Here is a 14,817-nt window from a genome sequence, read left to right on the forward strand (position 1 = left end):
AGGTCCCGGTGTTTTGTGCCCCGAGCAGGCTCCTGGGATCCCTCCTGTGGCTACGTGGAGGGCCCCGGGGAGTCACGGGGTGGCTGGCTCAATGCCATGTTACTTGTCTCAGGCAAAAGAAGTGGATGTGGAGTGTTGGGTTTCTGGGGCTCCCCGCAGCTTAAGAATGGCTGGAGGCAGGGAGCATAGAGCTGTGATTGCAGAGGACAGGACGTCTCCCCTGGCCAGCTAGCCAGTGCTATGGTGGACTGTTCTGTCAACAGAAGACCCCGTCCTCCACCTCCCAGAGCAGCCACATTTGTGTTCTGTCAACAGAGGCTTTCTGCCTGATGAGGGAGAGAAGGAAAGCTGTTGACATAAGTGCCTCATTCTGTTGATTTACTGTCGAGAGAACACATTTGTAATGTGGATGCTCCATGAGTTTTGTGAACAAAACCCTAGTGTAGACATAGTTATTGTGTCTGTGCTGGAGGGTGATACAATTGGGCAGTTTCTGCACACAGCAGTGGGAGAAGGCACTACAGTGACCTGAGCTGCTGGTTAGGGCTGTTCAGTGTTAAGTTAAATGCTCCATGCGGCCAACGTACACGTGTAACTTGACACAGGTGAGTGGTCTCAATGGGTAGCAATTCATCTGGGGAAAGCTGCACACCTGAATAAGTCTTCAGAATTGGGCCTTTTATTTATAAGCTGCCTAGACAACTTCGTTGGTGTGCACAAAATCTAATCCGAAAGCAAAAATGGTGAATTTTGCTGCTATGTTTGTAAGCTGAAAAGGCGAGTGAAAAGTTTCTCCCCAGTGAGGAGGGAGAAACAGTAATGGGGAACTTGGAAGTGGCAGAGATGCTTAATGACTTCTTTGTTTCCATCTTCACAGAGAAATCTGAAGGAATGCCTGACATAGTGAATGCTGGTGGAAAAGGGGTAGAGTTAGTTTTTGAAATAAAAAAAGAACAAGTTAAAAACCATTTGGAAAAATTAGATGTCTGCAAGTCACCAGGGCCTGATGAAATGCATCCTAGAATCCTCAAGGAGCTGATAGAAGAGGTAGCTGAGCCGTTAGCTCTCATTTTTGGAAAGTCATGGGAGACAGGAGAGATTCCAGAAGACTGGAAGAGGGCAAATATAGTGCCCATCTACAAAAAGGGGAATAAGAACAACCCAGGAAATTACAGGCCAGTAAGCTTAACTTCTGTGCCAGGAAAGATAATGGATCAGGTAGTTAAGGAAGTCATCTGCAAGCACTTGGAAGGTAGTAAAGTGATAGGAACAGCCAGCATGGTTTTGTAAAAAACAAATCATGTCAAACCAACCTGACAGCTTTTTTTGACACTATAACGAGACTCGTAGATAAGGGAGAAGCAGTGGATGTGGTATACCTAGACTTTAGTAAAGCATTTGATACTGTCTCGCATAATATTCTTATCGACAAACTAGGCAACTCCAACTTAAATCGCGCTGCAATGAGGTGAGTGCATAACTGGCTGGCTAATCGCACCCAGAGAGTAGTTGTTAATGGTGCTCAATCCTGCTGGAAAAGCATAACAAGTGGGGTTCCGCAGGGGTCTGTTTTGGGACCAGTTCTGTTCAATATCTTCATTAATGATTTGGATATTGGCGTAGAAAGTACGCTTATTAAGTTTGCAGATGATACCAAGCTGGGAGGGGTTGCAACTACCTTGGAGGATAGGATCATAATTCAGAATGATCTAGATAAATTAGAGAAATGGTCTGAAGTAAACAGGATGAAGTTTAATAAAGATAAATGTAAGGTGTTGCACTTAGGAAGGAATAATCTGTTTCACACATACAGAATTGGAAAAGACTGTCTAGGAAGGAGTACAGCAGAAAGGGACCTAGGGGTTCTAGTAGATCACAAGTTAAATATGAGTCAACAGTGTGATGCTGTTGCAAAAAAAGCAAACATGATTCTGGGATGCATTAGCAGGTGTGTTGTGAACAAGACACGAGAAATCATTCTACCGCTCTACTCTGCGCTGGTTAGACCTCAGCTGGAATATTGTGTCCAGTTCTGGGCACACCAATTCAAGAAGGATGTGGAGAAATTAGAGAAGGTCCAGAGAAGAGCAACTAGAATGATAAAAGGTCTGGAGAACATGACTTATGAAGAAAGGCTGAAAGAATTGGGCTTGTTTAGCTTGGAAAAGAGAAGATTGAGGGGGGACATGATAGCGGTTTTCAGATATCTTAAAGGGTGTCATAAGGAGGAGGGAGAAAACTTGTTCTTGGCCTCTGAGGAGAGAACAAGAGGCAATGGACTTAAGCTGCAGCAAGGGAGGTTTAGGTTGGACATTAGGAAAAAGTTCCTAACTGTCAGGGTGGTCAAGTAGTGGAATAAGTTGCCAAGGGAGGTTGTGGAATCTCCCTCGCTGGAGATATTTAAGAACAGATTAGATAGATGTCTATCAGGGATGGTGTAGATAGTGGTCGGTCCTGCTGTCGGGGCAGGGGACTGGACTTGATGGCCTCTCGAGGCCCCTTCCGGTCCTAGTGTTCTATGATTCTATGACTCTCTGTATGCAGAGCAATAGTAGGGGCTTTCTGGAAACATTTGATTGATTTAAACAATTTTGGAGAAGCAACATAAAAGACAAGTGCTCAAACACAAGAAACTTGCAAACGGTCCATCTGCCAGTCCAAAAATGACTGACACAGTATCCCACTTCAGGCAAGCTCAGATGATTGAATAGTAGGTCATGCCCTTTTTGTAAGAGACTGTTGACATTTCATGAGGCAAATTAGCAAAGTTTAAGGCATACATATGATAGAAATACAGTGAGGAATCATGGGAGTTTTGTTTGCATCAAGTCCAAGGCATATTTGAATACATCTGGCAAGATGACCTTTTAAAATCATAATAAATGTGTCTTGATTCTATTTGAAAATTTTAGATCAGTTTTTTAAACATGTGCTCGGATTCCCACTAAGGGACACCATGAATTTGTATAGAACACATGCATTTGAAAAGGAATATTAATATATTGGGAGTTAATAAAAATAACCTCCTTCTAAGTTGTCCTATTTTGCACTGAACTCATGTATATGATGTGCCTACACTGCCTGTTTTTCAGCTCTCACCTGAGTTAGGTTAGGTATAGTTTGAATGAATTTGCTATTTTAAAATATACAATGCAAATGTGCATCATGAGGCTCATTTTAACTTAAAGATATTTAACAGTGAATCATTCTGAGGCACGTTAGCACTTTATGTCTCTTGGCACTTTCATTTGTGATACCGAGTTAGGAAGAATGGAACTCTTGACAGTGACGCGGAGAAAATGAAGAGACTCTGGATGCAGCCATGACTGGCTTTTGAAGTAATGTATCCTCCTTGTGTGAAAGGAGGGCGACGTGATCAGCAAAGTCAATGTCCTCTAGCTGTTTGAAAAGTGTCCACCGGATGCCTCGTTGATGGCCATCTCTTGTCCTGCCCCTACTCCAGTCCACTGTGATCAAGAACAGGAAAGATGACAATAGGCACCCTTGTAGCACTCCTGACAGTACGCTGAAGGATTCTGTCAAGACACAGTTATGAACTGCCTGGCATGTCGAGGGTTTGTACGTTGAACGAATCAAGTTAATAACGTTAGATGGGATGCCGTGGTGTTGGAGCAGTTTCCACAAAGTGTCTCTATCAGCGCTGTCAAAGGCTCTTTCAAAGTCTATGAAGGCTATTTACAAAGGGGAGTTCCGCTTGAGCGATTGTTCTGTGATCACTCTGAGAGTTGCTGTTTGATCAGTACAGGCTCTCTCGCTTCAGAAGCCAGATTTGTTCTTCTCTGAGCTGGCTATTAATTTCTGTCCTCATTCTCTCCAAGAGAATCCTGTGGAATACGTTTTCTGGAATAGACTGTAACATGTTGCCCCTCCAGTTCTTGCATTCCTTCAGGTTGCCTTTCTTTGGAAGCTTCATAAGGTAGCTGGGTTTCCAGTCTTGTGGGATCTCCTTGCTGTCCCAAATGGATCATACATCATGTTGACTGATGTCTCACTCACTGCCTTGATTGCTTCTGTGGGGACGTGGTCTGGGCCAGGTGCTTTTCCGCTTTTCAGATAGGCAGTGGCTTTTCTGATTTCTTCTTTTGAAGGTCTGCTGCTGTTAATTTGCAGCAGCATATTTGCAGGTGTTAACTTGGGAGATTCCATGTGGGCAGGGCAGTTTAGTAGCACTTCAGAGTGTTCCTTCCATCCACTGAGCGGCTCCCTTGGGTTTGTTAGCACATGCCCCTCCTTATCCTGTACTGGCTGATCCACTTGACGCCGTGACCCAGCTAACTTCCATATGATGTTATAGAGCTCTTTCAAGTTTCTCTGTCCTGCAGCTTGTTTGGCTTGTTGTGCAAGGTTTTCCACAACGTTCTTCTTGTCCCATTTTATAGCTTTATTAACTTCTCTGTTGGCTTCTGAATACAATCGCTAAGCTTCTGCCTTGGCTTCTCTTGTTTTGCTGTTGTTGACTGTTTTTCTGTCCTTTTCATTCCTTCATCTTTCTCACAGTTTCTGCTGTGACCCATTCTTTGTGACATCTTGTCCTCTTTCCCAGTGTTTTATTGCAGGTTTCTTTCCAGGCTGTTTTGGTGTATTCCCAAATTTGTTCCATGGTAGCACCTTTTGGGATGAGGTTTGCCAGATGTGCATATTCATTGGACAGCTCCACTTGGAAACCGGCTCTTGTCTCTAAATCCTTCAGCTGCTCCGTGTTGAATCTCAGTCCTGGCTTGGTCACTTTTTTGTGGTGTACCTCTTGAGCTTGAACTTGAGTTTTACTAGGACCAAATGGTGGTCTGAACCTACATCTGCTCCTCTGCTAGCATGGGCATCCTGCATTGATCTTCTGAAAGAACTTCTGATACAGATGTGATCAATCTGGTTTTCTGTCTGGTGGTCCAATGAAACCTAAGTGAACTTATGGATTTTTTTTTTTTGTGGAAAAACACTACCACCTATCTCCAATCCATTGAAGGAACAAAACTCATTGAAGCACTCTCCATGTTCATTCATGTTGCCTAGGCCTTCCTTTCCCATGGTCTGTTCTCCACCTGTATTCATGCTTCCAATTTTCACATTGTAATCACCTATCAAAATCAAAATCTTTGCTTTCTGGTTTACCTTACTTTGTAGTTTCTCATAGAAGTCTTGTTTACATTCCTCCGCTGCTTCACTGGTTGGTGCATAACATTGCACAATAAGTGCCCTTTCACACTTTGGCATAGAATCTGGCTGTGATGATGCGTGGTGACACTGCCGTCCACCCCATTAAAGCACTAGATGCCTCTCTTGATAACATCGAGCCCACACCTTCTGCGTGTGGTGCACCCTCTTCATCATGTCCTGAGTAGAGGAGGGTTTCACCTGTTGCCAGGCTTAGCTGCCCAGATTGTGTCCATCTGATCTCATACAAGCCCAAAACTGCAAGTTTGTACTGTTTCATCGCCCCTGCATTCTGTGCTGTCTTCCTCGCTTGATACATGGTCCGAACATTCCACGTACCAAACTGGGTGGCTGTCCTGGGTGAGAGGAGAGTCATCTGTGGGGCAGCTTCCTTTTGGCTCTCCTGCTATGCGTCATACTCAATTTGAGTGGATTGTCAACTCCTCCCAAGACTTGTGTAGTTGTAGGTTTCTTTGTAGATATTTCTGTAAATTTTGATGGCACCCTCCTTTTGCACCAACATGAAAGCATGAAAGAAAATGTCCAACACTAGACAAAACTGTCTCAATGACTGAACTGAGCATTAGCAAGGGAAAGACCAAGACAATGAAAACCAACCACTCCAACACCACCACCATCGCCCTGGGAGGGAAAGACCTGCAAGATGTGGAGCAGTTTACCTACTTGAGGATTATTATGGGCATAGATGGAGCACCAGATAAGGATATCAATGCCAAGATAGGGGAAGCAACAAGCTGCATTCAAGACTCTCTGTCCCATATGGAGTTCACAAAAAATACCTGTGAAGATGAAACTGCAGATGTTCAACACAAATGTGAAGAGTGTGCTCTTGTATGGATGCAAGACCTGGTGTACTAAAAAGTCTTCAAGTCACATGCTACAGACATTCATAAACAAATGCCTGAGGTACATCCTTCACATCAAATGGCAGGACTTTGTCACAAATGAGAAGCTTTGGAACAGAGGAGGACAAGAACCACATGGCATTCAAGAGAAGAGAGTGGGGATGGCGAGGTCACACTCTCAGAAAACCATCATCCAACATAGTCTGTCAAGCTTTCCAATGGAATCCGCAAGGAAAATGCAAAAGAGGGAGACCTTCGACAATGTGGAGAAGACCTACTGAGACTGAAGGACAACAACTGGGGTACTCCTGGAGCCAGCTAGAAGTTTTGTCCCAAGACAGAGTGAAGTGGAGATTTGTAGATGACCTATGTTCCCCGTGGAGTACAAGTGTTAAGCAGTGGTAGTAGTATGGTCCCTGTCGCAGGAGCATTGTAGTTGGGAACATATCCAGCTACACTTTTTGTTATTTTAAAGGGAAATGCAGCATTTTGACAATTTTAACTAGAATAAAGGAAGCATAGAGGCTCCAAGTGCAAAGTACACTTGCAGCACGGAGAATGCTGAAATACTTCCATGGTCTTAACTTGCTTTATAAACTGTCAAAAGTAAGCAGCAGACTTTCAGAAAATACTGTCTTCACTCTGGGGAAAATGCTGACAGCTCAGATATATCATCTGCAAATAAACCCAGCCAGCAAATCAAACCATTCAATAGTGTCTGATTCTGATCTCACAGGAAAGTGAATTAGAAGCAGCTCCATTGCACTTACTGGAATTAACTGGTGTAAAAACAGTCTGGGTCAGCTTGTGGCCAGATGTTGGCTAAAGAGGTTTGCAAAGTGCTCTGACATCTCTGAAGAGTTATAAGACCCCCTTGTACTGTCCAGAATCTCAACTAAATGTAATTCTGTGCTGTAAACTGTGTACTACAAGATTTCTGAATTGCGAGTGTTTCAATTCAGTATTGCCATGTTTGCATTCAGCCTGGAGTTTTCCTTTATTGCACAAACTAGTGTGTCAGCTCCATAACTTACTGTGTTTTAAATAACTAAGAAAACAGAGGGAGCCTTCCAAATGCGATTTGCTGCCTCCACGCCAGGGATGAAGTGAAACCAGACCCCTTGCTGTGCAAGCTGCACTTTACTTTCTAAACTAACTGGCTTACCACCCAGGGACCTGAAGTGCCTATTACATCAGTTTGTAGTAAAGCGCAAGTTGCTTACTATCGGGTTTCTGGTTCTGACATTCCCATGGCAACCTTCCCCCAATTTAGTCACAGGTTACTGTCTCACAGGTAGGATTTGTTCAAAAACAAATGAAGGTTGCAGCATGAAAAAGACATTTCCCCATGTGTTCTTGATGGCTAGTAAATAAGGACTGAGACCGTGTGAATATGAACGCTTTACTGCATGTGGCAGGGCACAATTTTCACGCTTAGATATTTTAATGAAGCCAGCCATATGAAATAAAGGAAATTAAAAGAATAACAAACAATTGTGATCAGCTACATTTTAAGTATGATGCTGCAATAGAATGGCGAGGCTGCAATTTAAGGTATGATACAAGAAGCAGATGTGAGTCAGGAAATGTGTGAAATCATAAATTAAAAGACTTTGTGAAGCGGTACACAGCTTGGTAATGATTTGCCTTTATAGATAGTTTTATAACATAGTATATAAAAACTACATCCGTGTGGCAACTACTTTATCCTGGTTTGTATGTGTCTGTCACGTACATAGAAACTGGACATAAAAATACCTGATATATCATTGGAAGATCCTCTCCAGCTGAGTGTAAAATTCTTACAATGAGCCCCATTGGTTGCCTCCTGTAGGTGTGATGTGACAATGGGCTCAGGGATCTGCCAGGGTTGTTTTTAGCTTAATAGAACAGGACGCAAGGGATGATTTGAAACAACTTGTTGAGCATTCTCTCTTTCTGTTTTATGGACCATGTATCCAACCCAGCATGGCCATTCTTATGATAAGTGAAGTTGGTAATGCTGTCTAGTGGTTACGGTTACATGATACTTCCCATTATAGAACACTGTTTTTAGTTACTTTTAACTTTAACCACTTGGGCTAAAACTTTGCATGCCAAGTGTGTTTCTTGGTCTGATTGTTTTTTTTTTTTTAAAGTTTCAGCAAAAGTGGGTCTGCCACTTCTGAGAACAAGACGGGTAGTACATTATTTTGCTCACATTAAACATTTCCTATAACAGTTTCTTTGAGAAGCTTTCACACCTGTGGGTTTTGTGTCAGGGGCCTGACATCTGGCCTAGTTGGGGGATGTTCATTTTAGTTGTTGCCTTGAAAAATGCCAAATTCATCTAAGTTATTAGCTTTTGAAAAGTTTCAATTAGAGACATCACAGAGTTTGGCAGCTAAATTCTTTGAACATTCCATCTATACTGAACTTGCTCCAGTCTAGGCTGCAGGGGCTGAGGGTAGGTCTATGCTACAGGCCGGTGTCGACGTAAGGTATGCAACTCCAACTATGTGAATACCATAGCTGAAATCAATGTCCCTTAGGTCAAGTTATGCAAGGGTCTCTACTGAGGGGGTGGAGGGAAGGCAGGAAGACTCTCTTCCATGAACTTTCCTTACACTTTTCATTCTGGTGGAGTGCCAGAATCAACAAGAGAGTGGCTGGTGGTCGATTCAGGGGGTCTTCGCTAGGTCCACTAACTCACCAGAGTGCTGATTGCCCCCTAAGTATAGACATGCCATCAGCAGGGTTTTACTTGCAGTTGCTGCTCCTGACTGCTCTGGTACAAAACACAGGAACTGAGAGCAGGGAGATGGTCTCTGTTACTGTGTCATGAATCATGAGTGATTGGTACGAGTGAATTGACAGTAAGTGGGCTGAAGAGAGACCTTCCTGAGTCAGTGTCCTGGTGGATTATGGACTTGTTCATCACTTTGGGTCTAAGCTGCTGCCCCAGTGGATTTTGGACGTTTGTACAAAAGCTGGCCAGTTCCCAGATAAAAGAGTTAACATGGAAGAAACAAACCCCAATGAGACTCTGTTGCTCATTGCTTGTGGCTAATGTATTGGGGTGACGTAAGCAGAATGTTCCAAAATTGGTCATTGGCAAGCAACCCCCTGACTTGAGAAGTATGATGACTGGCCTCAGCAGCACCCCACCCGGATTGAGGGGTACAGCCAATGAACTGAACATCACTCCCTGCAGACCGTCTCCTACCAAGAAGATAAATACTATATCAATTTGCCACGCGAGTCAGGCTGTGTCTACACTATGAGATAAATTTGAATTTAAGGCCGTTAGCTTGATATTCCCATGTGACTGTCTTCACTTTTTATACCATTAGCTTGATTTTGGGAGCACTAATATCGAGATTACAATAGCGCCATTGCCCGATGGGTGTAGCGTCAAGCTCAACTTCAAAAGGTCAATTAAAGGCCACTGTGGAAGCGACACGTCTTAAAGTCGAATTTACTAGCCTCCCAAGGTGTCCGGCATGTAACCCACAATGCCCCTCAGTGCTCCGCTCTGGCCGCTGCTCTCCAGGTGTACCAGAATTAGGTAACAGGAAGCCTGTGAATTTCAAAGCAGGATGAGGAAACCTGTGGCTGTGGGCTTATGTTTGCAGGAAAGCCTGAGAAATGTCTGTCTTTCTTTGCGATTAGCACTGTGAGCGCATCTACCCATTACAACTATCCCCTGCAGGGAGTTCGTGGTTCTGTTTCTACATTTGTTATTTTTTTCTGCGCTGCCTGGCACCAGCTGCTGCCCCATCACACCACGTGGCAGCAAGGCTGTTGTGGGGGTCGTGCTTGCATAAGATGCTGAGAAACTTCTTCTCAGCGGTTTACATTTGTGCGTGAACCCTCCTCCCTCCCTCACAGGCCCCACTCAGTCGGAGTCTTTCCATCACTCAGCCACCTCACGTGGCTAGCCCCCAACCCAATGAAAGGGTGTGCCTGCTGTTTGGTGCTGACCGTGCTGCCATGCAGCACCATGTCCTGGCTTGCACACGTTTCAGGTTTCAAGGGCAAGGAAGAGCTTCAGGGGCTTGCAGTCACCGGCGGGAAATCTCCATCAGTGACTAAGATAGTCAGGAGGGGGTCCACTTCAACTGCCCCCCTCACACCTATAGCATGGGACTACTGGGGCTTGCAGCCCCTGGGGAGAAGTCTCCCCTGGCAGCTAAGATAGTCGGGGGGCACTACTTCAGCTACTTCAACGTTCCAAGCGGCTCTGCAGCCTCAGACCACAGCAGCCACCCACACCCGCCAAAAATATTTTCGGGAGCTTGGTGTGCATTGCAGACACCTGCTGGTTTGACATTTCTGTTTTCTGCTAACATTTCCTGTCTGTCCTTCTGCTTTGACCCCCTCAGAAATATTGCCATCAGCCGTGTTCGCAATGTCTGTGTAATAAAGAGGGAAGTCAAAAATCTTTTTTCCTAGACTTTTCTATCCTCTTTCTTCCAATTTTGAGAGTAAAGTACGGGTCCCTGTATTATTTTCAGGGTTTGGATGCAATCACGGGCAGGGGGACACTCAGTGGATGGCCAGCTGAGAACAGAACAGCCTGTGCACAGAAGCCTTACAGCATACTGGAAAGCCAAAGACTCTCCCTTCAACAACTTTCTGTTAAAAACTTTATCTTCTCTTCTCTTTCTGGAAGCTTTTCAGGGTTCCTGTATTATTTTCAGGGATTGGATGCAATCATGGGAGGGGGAAACACTGAGAAGTCAGCTACAGAAGAAAGATATTTCTGCCAACTTTTCTGCCATCTCTGCGGATGCCCTACTTTTCCTTCCTTTCAATGGGAAAAATGGACGTTTGCGGAGCACGGGAGGGGAACGAGGAAAATGCAATGTGGAAAGATGATGTCAAAGACCAAGGAGCATACCCAGAATGAGACGGGGATGAGGGAACTGTGGAACAGGTTCCCACAATGCACTACTGCAACAGTCGATGTTTGCCAACGGAGTGTGACAACAGTAAGTCGACTTTGTGAGGAGCACGTGGGAAGTGAGGATAGTCAAATTTGAACTTAAATTCCAGAATTACAAAATCGATATTAATAAACTTGATTTTATCTCAGTGTGGATGCAGCCTGAGAGTCCATCAATTCAGCATAATGGGGTGACATGTACGTTGGACTCTTATTTTAATCGACCAGCCAACGTTACCTGGAGTCTGACCAGCTTCAGAGGGTGAGAAAATGTATGTGTGAAATGGTTTTATGAGTGTGTATGTACTTAACTGGATTAAGAATTAGGCTGTTAAATCGGGTTAAAAATTAGAAAGTAACTTTTGCTGTGGAAATGAATTGTTCTCTGAGTGCTTCTCCAGGACCTGCTGGCAGCCTGAGCAACTGTGCAGCAGTGCCCGGTGTGTGACAGTGCCGGAGAAATGGGGCAGAAACATTAATTCCACAGTAAAAATAACAATGACACCGCTGTAGGGGGTTGTGGGAAAAAAGTAGTGTCTTGTGGACTACGGGGAAGATGTCTGCTTGGGGCTAAATACCTCGTCCAATCTGCTGCAGAAATAATATTTGTTGACAAGGGGATCTGTCTGCCTGGAAATAAATACCCTGAATCTAAGTCCCTATACAGGAGCTATCTGGTGATGCTGGGGAGGGGTGTCTGCCTGGGAGTCAATACCTCAAGTCTGGGGGAAAAATAAGAAATACTTCAGGAAAGGACAATCCCCTTTTCTACAACCAGAGAGGACTGGGATTTTAAGAGCCAAAAGGGGAGGGAAGCTGGAAGCCAACATGCTTCCTAAGAGAGGGGAAAAAGAACAAAAGAAGGAGGTAGATTTTGGGGCAGCAAGTAAATTAGTCTCATCCCCATCGGGTCTGGAAAAGTGGCTCCTGTCGGCTGGACCATTGCCATGGGCTGCTCATCCCTGTCTGATGAGGGGCATATCTAAATCTGAAGGTTTAGAGGATACCTTCAGCAAACATGAACTTGTGTGTAAGCCCAGGCAAAGGGGTAGCTTGGCAGCAGCAGTTTTACTCACGTATGCTGCAGCGAGGGAAGGTTTGAGCACTGGTAGAGCGAGGGGGCACAAGCCACAGAGCTGCAGGCTGATTTGGAAGCATACGAAGAAGAGAGTGAGCGTAGTGCAGGGCAATGGGAGGGTGTGAGCGAGAGGTTAAGAAAGGAGAAAGAAATGAAGGAAATGTTGGGATTAGAAATTGAGGATTTATGGAAAGTAGCAAAATTGGTACCAGGACCTACAGTCCCTGGTGCAAAAGTTAAACAAACAAATCAAGTGGGAGAAGACAGGTGCATGCAAAAGGACGGAGTATGTGAAGGAGGAAATTCAAGCTAAGGCTTTGCAACTGGCATGTGCAATAACGTGGGGAAGATCCCTGTGAGGGGTTTAAGACTCAGTTTGCTGTAGTGGTCTGGGCAGATGTAAGGAGAGACAGGAGCTGTCATGTTATGCCATAAATGTTGGAGGTAGGTAAAATAAGTGGAGCAAATAGAAGCCTAACTTGGTAACTGCATCCAGGCTGTAAAAAAAAAAAAAAAAAGAAAAAAAAAAGCCTTCCGAATAGCTGCCCAGACTATGAGACCTTGAAGAAACTGCCGGGCTTGGAAAACTGCTTGTCTACGTTTTTTTACCCCCAAAGCATTAACTCTTTTGTGGCCATTTACAGAGTATAGGCATGCAAGTATTCACGTTGTGGAGAGAGAGAGAGAGTGTGTGTGTGTGTGTGTGTGTCACGGGGCTTAATTTAAATTAATTGTCTTGCTAACAAGTGGTTGTGTCAGAATCTGACAACTCACCCTTGTGGCAACAAGGAGCTGGTGTTGGTTTTTGTGCTGCCAAGTGTGTAACAATCAGAATCTGTAGTCCTCATCCTTTTGTGTTTGGGACTTCCTTGCTTTTGTGAGCGGTCTGAGGGAATTTGGTTGCTTGTTTGTTTTGCCAGTGTGTCCATAAGGAGGGGACGCCTTCCGGGCTGGACCCTTTCCAGTCTCAGAGTACAGAGACTGTGTAATGCCGAAATAGACTTACAGGGTTAAGTTTTTCTTCTGTTGTAAAACTAAGTAATTTATAGAGATAACATCAATATACAACAATAGTGGCTGAGATGTATTTGGAATCAGCTGCTAAGCTCTATGCCCAGCAGGACCACTGGGATCTGTGCGGTCTGGTAAGTCAAACAGATAAGTTAGAGGAAGGGTTTAATACCAATCTTCCAACAGCTCTCAGCCTTTAAGTTAACCTAGGCTATCCCTACCCTGCCCAAGCGGAGACAGGAATGGAGGGGGTAATCCAAGAGCTACCAAAGAAAGGTGTCTTAAATAAGATCCAGATCCCCTTCAGTAGCCCAAATTTGGTCAGTTCTAAAAGCAGATGAAAAGCCCTGGTAGCTTACTATAGATTGTAAAAAACAGATGCTGCAACCCCTGCTATGGGCTCCTGTAGTTGCCTCATGCCTAATGCTCTATCCCAGATACAAGGAACAAAAATAAGTGAACTATAAGTGAACTGTTTGCTAAAAGCCCAGGGTAGGAGCATAGTGACAGGAAAAAGAAAAACAGTAAGTCCAGGCATGAAAGATTTAAATCCCTGGAGTAATACTTAAGACAGTACTATCTAATAAATGTCATTTTGGTGAATAAGCAAGTAATTTAAGGAAAAAGTAAATTAACTTTCCAAAATTAGAAGGAAACTAAGCAGTTAAATATTGTGGAAATGTTATGGAAAACTATTGGTTTCTTTGCAGCCATTCAAAAGGAAAAATGGGCCCTTTTTCCGAAGGAATGTCTGTATATAAGCCAGGCGAAGAGATCATCTGATTTAAATCTGCATAATTTAGTAAAACTTGCTAAAAGAAGATAAGGGATTTCTATTGAAATTTAACTGCCCCAAATGTATAAAAGGGAATGTTATCTGTATACAGCAGTGTAAAATTAGTTAAAGTAGTGAAAGAGGTGTTCAAAAAAAATGTATGCACTGAACATGATTGACTCTGTGGCAAGGTGCAATGTATACGAGCTTCTTTTGGTGAATGAAAAGCCTTTCAGCAACGTTAAAAATGGTAACTGGAAACACCCCTTGTGATAAAAAGGGGTCATCATAGTAATAATGCGTCTCAGTTATCTGTGAATAGGCCCAAAGATTAGCACAACAGAAAAACAATTACAAAGCTGGTGTGCTGTCTAAAAAGGAGACTGAGGGACACCACCTCAAAAATTTTGATAATTGACTAGTGGAATGATTAATTCACCCTGAACCAGCTTAAAGGGTAGAATCCATTGAAACCTTGCCTGGCCACAGAACAAAACCCCAAATAAGCCTGGAATCAATGCAATGCCTCTGCTTTGTCCAAAACGAGCAAATACTTTTGTAGAAGGAGTATTTTAAGGTGTAATCTGCCACCCCAAAAGGGGCAGAAAATTTTCTTTTTGTCTTCAAGAAAACCTGAAGAAGCTAGTGTGAGAAAACTGCTTCAGCTTTGTGGTGCTCCAAGCTGCAGCTTCTTTCCATTGTAATAATAGAACAAAGATGGACTAGATAAGAGCTAAGGAGATAAATGTATTAGCTCCATTGTTAGTGTGACAGAGCAGCAATCTTTTGTACCTTATGTAGCTGGGTGGTATAAGCCGCTGGATTCAAATGTCAGTGCCAGAAACGTAAGTGCGAGCATTTCAGTACAGGTTTTAAGAGCACATCCCATACAAAAGGTAGCCTATATTTAGCCCTTCTCTGTGTTCCCTGTAATATGGGGACGGCATATTTGGGTGCCTCATCTGGCTGGCACATATGTAAGCAATCA

Source organism: Carettochelys insculpta, chromosome 12, assembly GCF_033958435.1.
Source record: "Carettochelys insculpta isolate YL-2023 chromosome 12, ASM3395843v1, whole genome shotgun sequence".
Taxonomy (NCBI): Eukaryota; Metazoa; Chordata; order Testudines; family Carettochelyidae; genus Carettochelys; species Carettochelys insculpta.